Here is an 8732-nt window from a genome sequence, read left to right as displayed (position 1 = left end):
GCTGGGACCAAGCACTTGAAAAAGCCCTTTGCCCAAATATGTGCTGATAAGAACCCGGCAAGGAGCCCCTTGGAACAGAACACGCCACAAGCCCTAGGCTGCCAAATCCAGCCAGCAGGGCTGGCTGAGGTCATGATGACCACAAGGAAGTGCCAGCCAAGCACCATGGCTTTGTTCCTCGTTATGCAACAGGCAGGACGGAGGTTTCCGGTGGTATTTGCAGCGGGAGGTGGAGCCCACGAGGCGTGAAGGTCCACCTCTCACCGCAGACCTTTCCACTCGGCGTTTGACGGCGTTTGCTTCTCAGTTTATTATCTTGTGGTTTCAAACAATACAGGAAGGATGTAGGTGTTTGCAAGAAGAAAGAGAAGGAGGAGGAGGGCTGGCAGGCCGCTGCCGGGGGGGCTTCTCGACGGGTGCTACTTGCTGGAAACCGCTCTCCCACGCGCGTTATTAAAGGTGATGAAATTAATTTGGGGGAGCATAGTCTACAAAAGGGTCATGTTCCCAGCAGGGCTGGGCTGGGAGGGGCAAAGGTCATGAGTGAGAGCAATCCTGCGTGGGAAGCTCCCCTTAAAACTCAAAGGAAGGCCAACAACCCAAGGGCCTGTAGGAGCCCCAGCAGCGTGTGGAGACTGTGGGCAAGGTTCTTCTTGGAGCCCAGGGTGCTGCAGGTCCTCATGGCTGTGCACACTGCTGCAAAGCCCACAGAAGACCTGATGGCCATAGGGATGGAGCTCGCTGGATGCAGGCAGGTGCCAGCTCCTGACCTGCCCTGGGCAGCACCTCCACCAAAGCTCAGCACCTTCTAAAACAGCTTCTCCACCCCCACCTTCCCTCCAAGCCACCCATCTGTGCCATTCTCTCCTCTCCCACCCACTGAGTGGGCACAACATCTTTATCTACAGCAGTTTCTTTTCCCTTTGATAGTCTTGAATGAAACATGTACCAGCAGCACATTCTAGAATCACAGAATCATTAAGGTTGGAAAAGACCATTAAGACCATTTAATCCAACCCAACCCATCACACCCCATCTCCATTCAGCACATGGCCATCACAGCATAACACCCAGGAAGCATCTCCAGCAGGAGTGGATATGCTGGCATTGGAGTCACCCCAGCATGGAAATGAGCCTGGGTTGTGCATGTCTACCTTGTGCAATGAGGGATTAGGAAAGACAACGAGGAAAAAGAGGCTGGGATGATCCGCTTGGGTGATCCGGTGGATTCCACCTTCAACAAAGTCTGCAAAGTACTACCAGTGAGTTATTTCTGCCCTGCACTGAGCAGTCCGGGTAAAAGATTTGGAAAATTTAGGTTGGATGTGGAAGATTTAGGTTGGATGTTGGGGGAAGTTCTTTCCTATGAGAGTGGTGAGGTGCTGGAACAGCTGCCCAGAGAGGCTGTGGATGCCCCGTCCATTCCTGGAGGTGTTCAAGGCCAGGTTGGATGGGGCCCTGGGCAGCCTGGGCTGGTATGAAATGGGGAGGTTGGTGGCCCTGTGTGTGTTGGGGGTTGGAGCTTCATGATCCTTGAGGTCCCTTCCAACCTGGCCATTCTGTGATTCTGTAAAAAGCCAGTGATCTCCAAACCTTGGGAACCTCACATGGGAGCGGATGGGCAAGAGTTTACCTCAGCCCTAGAGAAGGAACAGCATTGGATCATAGAATCACAGAACTGTTTGCGTTGGAAGGGACCATTGAAGGGTCCAACTCCCCAGCAGTAAACACCTACAGCTCCATCAGGCTGCCATAAGACATGAGATGTGGGACGTGGCTCGGCCCTGACACCAATGTCCCCTTCCCACAGGGACATGGCACACTGGGAAGGTGCTGGCAGCTCCCTGTGGCTGTGAAAGGTGTATTGCTGCCGCAGTGACAGGGAAGCTGTGCTCTTGAGTGGTGCTATCTCATCTATTTTGCAAATACAAATGTGATAGAAATCTGCAAAATAAGGAATATGCATTAACTTCTGAAAAGTTTTGACTACATATCATTATCCGTAATTTTGCTGCTTTGATTTGCATATTCATAAAAGAAACATACAGCACGGATGTGTCAAAGGCTTTCAGATGAGTACGAACAAAACCAGCAGACTTGCAATCTCAGTTCTGAAGTAATTGCTAGGAAGATTTTGCTTTCCCTGATGTTTGTTTAGTGGTTTGTCCCTGAGCTTGTGAAGCTGGGAGCTGGAGCATCCCAAGGCATGAGCATCCTGGGGCAGGAGAATCCTGGGGGCAGGAGCAAACCCTTGGATTGTGCTGTGTGCACAGCAGTGACCCATCCTGAAGCACACGTGATGCACCAGCACCAGCAGGAGGAGGCGGTGGCATTCCAACCAGGTGTGGTTGTGTTGGGCTGTCCCAGCCCCAGCAGCACTGAGCATCCTGCAAAGAGCAAAGGGAGCCGATGCACTGCACGCATCAAGCTGCAGGAGCTGTGCACACCCTGCCAAGCTCCATCAGCGTGCACTACAGGTGCTGCTCAGCCCTTATTTTGCAGCCGTGGGACTCAAGCTGATAGACCTGGGGTGGTGGCAACGCCTGCAGCACGGCTGATGCTGAAGTGATAAAGAGCACAAGAAACGTTGCTTTTAACTTATTTCCATGCTTTCAAGCTGTGGAATAGGTGAAGCAGCAGCAACTGCTGCTCGCAGTGTTATCCCAGTGCTACAGTGCTTGTGGTTTGTGTTGCAGTCTCCCCTTCCTCATAGCACAGCCGTGCCAAACTCCAAACAAACTGCAGCTTTTTTAGCTATCCACTCAACAGGTGTCACAAATGATGGGTCTTGAACACAGGGTGTCGTTCAGCATCCACCTGCCACTGCTGATCGCTGGGGCTGGAGGGCACTTGGTCACCAGCACCAAGGGATGTGGTCCTCACGATGCTCTGCCTCCATGGCCAGAGGACAGACACACGGACCTTTCATGGCCAGGGCAGAGTGAGAGGTGCAGATAAGCAAGAGCAGGTGTGCACTGAGCTTCTCAGAAAGCTCACCTGAGACTTGCTCTTTCTCATGGTGAGCAGCAGCCCAGGAGGGGCTGGGGCAGGCACTGGGCTGAGCAGCAATGAGGGCTGCAAGGTTTGGGCCCGCAGCTAAAGCCCCCGAGTGCAGCCAGGAGGTCCTGTGTGGAGAAGGCAGCAAAAGGCAGCCATCCACATAGCAGGTGTGCCGTGTGCTCCCCTCCACTCCCAGTCCCTCCCAGCTCCCATTCCAGGCTCTCACTCCACATCAAGGTCCCTCCTTGCGAGCTGCTGATGGACGTGGTGAGGGTGGATGTGCTCAGTGGATCACCCACCCCAAAGCCATCCCAGCACAACAGTCCTCTCCATCTGGTATCTCATGATCCCATTTGGACCTCTTCCCTACTCAACAGGACAGGCTGTTGAGACCAGGTTGCGTGTTCACTCTGTTCTCTCCTTCCTGTGCTCATTCCTACCTGACTCACCTCCATCCTTCACCCTCCTTTTGCTCTTCCCATAAGCATCCCATAATAACTCCTAGGCTGGGACAGGTATTTCTATCCAGGGCTGTAGCTCCAGCAGCAGAAGGAACAAGTCCAGATGATGATGAAAACAAACAGAATTATTGTTTTAAAAACAATTCTCAATTTATTCACTTCTCCGCGCAACTCAGATGGGAGCTAAATTGATTTTTTACACCGCCTCATGTAACACACAGAGCTATTTCTCTCACTGGAAGGAACTTATGGCAATCAGTTAAACCAACACATCTGTGCTCAGAGCCCTGGGAGTGGGAGACCAGAGCAGTGTGGACCTCCCACCTGCCAGAATACCACATCTGGAGGAAGATGTGTAGATTGGGGCTTCACACTGGGACGTGAGCTGGGCGTGAGCCAAGGACATCACAGCAGTGAGCAGCCTGGTCTTCTGCTTCAGATGGTGCATGCATGGCACCAGCACAGCCCTCCCATATCAGCACATCTAAAAATGTCACCGAGCATCCTGCATGGCCTTTTCTAGCACACCATTCAGCAACTGGAGATTGTCTCATGCCTCCTTCAGCATCACCCCACAGTCTTTCTGCTAAGCTTTTCTGGGGATGGACAGAATTAGGCGGCAAGCTCAAGCAGCAGCATGATACCCAGAGAGGTAGATTAGTCCTTGCAGACATAAGGGGATGAGAAACAGGTACTGGGCAGAAGGCGCATAGACAGTAGAGGTTGGGATTTCCCTAAAACTACCCTTTGGGTGAGATATTTCACCCCAGAAAAGTGAAACAGCATGGAGAGCATTGCTAGGAGCATGCTGCTGAGCGAGCCTCCGTGCACAGCCTCACCATGTCACCATGATGGAGCATCACAAGCAGGGCTGCTGCCCAAGGGTGGGGAGCTACGGGGAGCCCAGAGCCAGCGGGGATTTCCCCCATCCCATAGCGCAGGAGCAAGGCAAGCAGGACAGGATGGCTGATAGGTCCAACAAAAAGCCCAGCATGCGAGGCAGCACCGTGGTGATGAGGTGGCCTGGAGCCAACCCTTGGAGTCAAACCCAAGGTGAGGATCTGGTTCAGCAACTGGGGATGCAGGGTCAAAGCCAAGAAGCCAGTCTTTAAGTTGCCACCTGCCAGGAAAAGATGGCACAGGCATGGACATGAGATCACCACCCCATTAGCACAGCTCAGATGTAAGGACCAAAAGCTGAAATGGAGCTCCTTGGGGTGGGGGTGTGGCACCAGGTGAGGTTGACCAGAGCCATCAGGGTTTTCTGGGCTCTGACCATCAGCTTGGGAAAAGGGCAGTGCACTGAGCTGCTCCTGTCTGCCTGAGGAACCATTCCAGCCTAAGTTCTGTGCACCGTCACCTTGTCCCAGGGATGGAGGTGCACAAGGACCACGCAGGTTCCATCACCATGGATGGAAATGCACCCGTGGGTTTGCCCCCCTGGGCCTCAATGAGTCACGCATGCAATGGCAGATGGTTCAGAAAGAGCTGGGAAGATGACAACACTTCTCCTTCGGTGCCTATTGTCTGTCCAGAACATAAATGTCTGTTGGGTGGGTAAGGCACTCCTGGAGGTATGTACCTAATGGATCTCAAGGAGACCTTCAGTGATGGTTTATAGAGAAGCTCACCTATTCAGCCATTGGAGAAACACGAGCAGAGCCTTCATCGAGGCATATTTCCAATACACAAAAAATTAATGAATTTGTACAGCTCCCTGCCTACAAGATGCATTCATTTAGACAGACAGCACTCAAGGCTCTAAGAGCCGCTGCTGCAGGAGATGGACGGAACGAAAGCAAAGGAGAGTAAACAGAGAAGAGATTTCTAAGTGCCCGTGACATTTGTTCAAATACTTTATTTCAATCAGCTTAAAAGGGAAACATAAAGCTCAGGTTGTTCATAGCAAAGGGGAGGAAATTGAAAACTGAGTAATGCACTAAGTAATTCAAAGGGAGCGGAGCCTGGCTGCTGCTCTCCTGGTGGGCTTTTTGTGTCCAAATGCTGTGTCACACCGTCTCAAGAGAAGCCACTCCAAAAAAAAAAGGGTGTCTGAATGACACCGGGAGAGCTCCACTCACACAGAGTCAATAACTCCACATTTATTTTGCCAAGGAGCCCAAATAGTTGGGGTGGGGATCCGGGCTGAGTGGGAGAGCTCCTCAGGGCGACATCAGCATTTAAATCTCGTGTTCAGTGCAGCTTAGAGACACCAGGAATGGTGGAAGAAAAAAAAAAAAAGCAGAAGAACCTGAAATATCATCTCAGAGAAGGTGTGAATTTTCACCGCAGTGCTAAATGGCCTGGATTTTTTTTTCCCCTTTAGGATAAGGAAAGGCAGCAAGCTGAAGGAGAAGGAAGGCTCCTTGTGACGCAGCAGCAGAGCGTGCAGTAAAACATGCATTTGTTCAGAGATGTAACTTACTTCTGGTAACAGAAGAATAGAGTGAGGTTGCTGGTTTATCATTATTTTATATTTGTTTTCTTCTTTTTCACCCCCACGAGCTCACAGTGTTTCTTTCATCCTGGAGCTGTCTCCGATGGCATTTCTATATTTCATTTAGCATTCCTATAAATATGTAAATACAAGATCTGTATGTGTAAACACACACACGCATAAATAAAACGGTAATGATGCGTACATCCATGTTTGTATAAAAGCTAAATTACCTCCAATTTATCCAGTGTCCTTTATCTCTTCTATGCAACCTAGGCCAAGCACTGTGTTCCTAACGGTCTTCATATGTATATGGGAATGGCACCTAGGAGGGACAGATATAGGACTAAAAGGCATCTCTGACGGAAAAGTAAGTGCAAATTACTTAATTTGTTTCCATGTGCCTCCCAGAGCCACAGGGGAGGGCCTGCACACTCCTCACCCTGCTGTGCCCATGAGGTTTGTGCCCTTGGAGCCGGGCACTCTGTTCCACCCAGCACCAAATCTGGAATAGGGGTTGGTCATACCACCGTAGAGCCATTTGAGTTGGAAAGGATCCTTAGAGGCCATCAGGTCCAACCCCCCTGCAGTGCACAGGGACGCCCACAGCTCCATCAGTGCTCAGAGCCCCATCCAGCCTGACCTCGGCTGTCTGCAGTGATGGGGCACCACCGCCTCTCTGAGCACCTCCGTTCTGCCGGGGACGGCTGGCACCCCGTCCCGTGACGCTGCTCCACGGCAGGAGCTGCTGACAGGCTGAGAGGTGCCTGTGTTCTGCTCGCCGCACTCCCAGCACAGCACCCCGCGCACCGCCCCGCTCTCCGTACGGGCGCAATCGATCCCCGTTCAAGTTGATCGCTAGAAAACACCGCGGGTGGAACGAATGCAAGGAGGTGGGAAACCATGGAATGGATGTCAGCCCAATGCGTCCTCTGGGAAGCCGTGGAGCGCGGTGCGGTGCGGTGCGGTGCGGTGCGGTGCGGAGTGGAGGGAAGCGGCTGCTGCTCGGCGGAGCCGCCTGGGAGCGCACGGAGCTGCGGCTGCGGCACTGCGAGAGCTCCCCCTGCAGAGACCGAACTGAGCGGCCTCGGGATTCGAGAGCGGCTGACCTCCGGGGCACGGAGCTGCCGACGTTGTGCTCCTCGGGGTTCTGAAGCGCGGTTGGACGGCGGCGCAGCGGCCAAACTCTGCTGTGCAACTCTCTGTTCGATCGCCGGAGGTGAAGCGCCCCGAGGTCTCTGCGCAGATGGTATCTCTGAAACGATGGATGCCCGCGGAGGGTTCTGCCGGTGGTGCAGCCCTGCGTTTCACCCCCTTATTAGCACCTGCAGTCCCTTCCCTCTGCGCCCTCAGGGGTTCAGATGTTACCCCTCGGGTCCTCTGCACAGAGCCCTGGCTGCTGGGTCTCAGCAGGACTCCCCAGACCTCCTGCTTGTCCCTGGGCTCCCCTGAGCTGTGGTAGGAAGGGCAGCAGGGTGAAATGCCAGTGCTGGCAGGGCAGAGCCCCGGCTGGCAGGGTATGGGGCGGAGACCCTGGGTTGGCTGCTTATAAAGCATTGAGCTACACTGCCAGTGGAATCAAGGCGAGCAGAGCCCTACCTGTGGAACCAGCATGGGGGAGGAGGACCAACAGCAGGAACATCCCTGTCTGTCTGCCATCATCCACCTGATCCCCTGGAATGAGGGGGATCAGCCTGGAGACTTGGGGACGTCGCTGAGCCCCCACGCCAGCCTGGCACAGGGCTGCTCCAATTTGCCATTCCACGTCTGGGCCCATTTTCCAGAGAGCTGCTGCAGCTCCCAGCAAGCTGGGCCGTATCACACAGTGGGACAGTTGCCCTCACAGCACTGCAGGACGCTGCTGCTGCTCCAGAACTCCAGCATTTGCCATCCACTCTGTGTTGTTCCAGGGTGGACATCCTCAGTGGGGCCATTTGCACCCCCAGCCCCCAGCTCTCCATCCCTCTGCCTGCCACGTGCTGAAGAACAGCCAAGACAGCTTCCCAGGCTTCTCCACCTCATTCCTCAATCCACCACCCAATACTTCATCACCCACCTCAGTGAAATGTATATTTCCCTTTTAAGAGCTCTCCTAGAATAATATATTTTTTTATTATCGTGACAGTGAGGGCTCCCGTTGCCATGGTTACATGGCCTTTGCTAGAGCAAGAGCTTTCTGGGTGTTTGAAATTCTGGTATTTCTCCTGACCTAAGAGGTTTGATTCTTTTTTAATTTGGTATTTATTCCCATTATCATCATTTGAAACAACAGGTCATTTATATTGCATATGGATATGTCACCACCACGGTGAAGGGCTCAGAAATAAGCTTCTGCTGTGAAAAGGAATGTTTTTTAGTAGGGGGAAATCTACTTTGCAGCACTTATCAAACACAGTACAACAAAACCACAGAAACTCTGATAGGATCTCTGCTGTATCTCTGCACATTACACATCAAATCCCATCTCTGGCTGGAGAGCAAACCTCTGCCTTATGGCTGTCAGCTCAGCTGTTCTCAGCTCCCCAGCCTCCCAAGTCCTGATCTGATCTAGAACACATAGAGAGAAGTTAAATGCATATATTAAATAGAGATAGACAGATAAATATACAGATGGATGGATGGATGGATGGATGGATATATAGACAAACAGACTGAGAGATGGATAGATGGATGAATGGTTAGATAGACAGATACATGGATAGACAGACATAGATAGACAAATGGATAGATAGATGAAAAGATAGACAGGTATAAAGAGATATATAGACAGATGGATAAAGAGATAGAGACAGATTAATTGCTTGATAGACATGGATAGAAAGGTAGATAGATTG

This window comes from Tetrao urogallus, assembly GCF_951394365.1.
Source record: "Tetrao urogallus genome assembly, chromosome: 16".
NCBI classification, from domain to species: Eukaryota; Metazoa; Chordata; class Aves; order Galliformes; family Phasianidae; genus Tetrao; species Tetrao urogallus.
Note: the sequence above shows the minus strand (reverse complement) of the source record.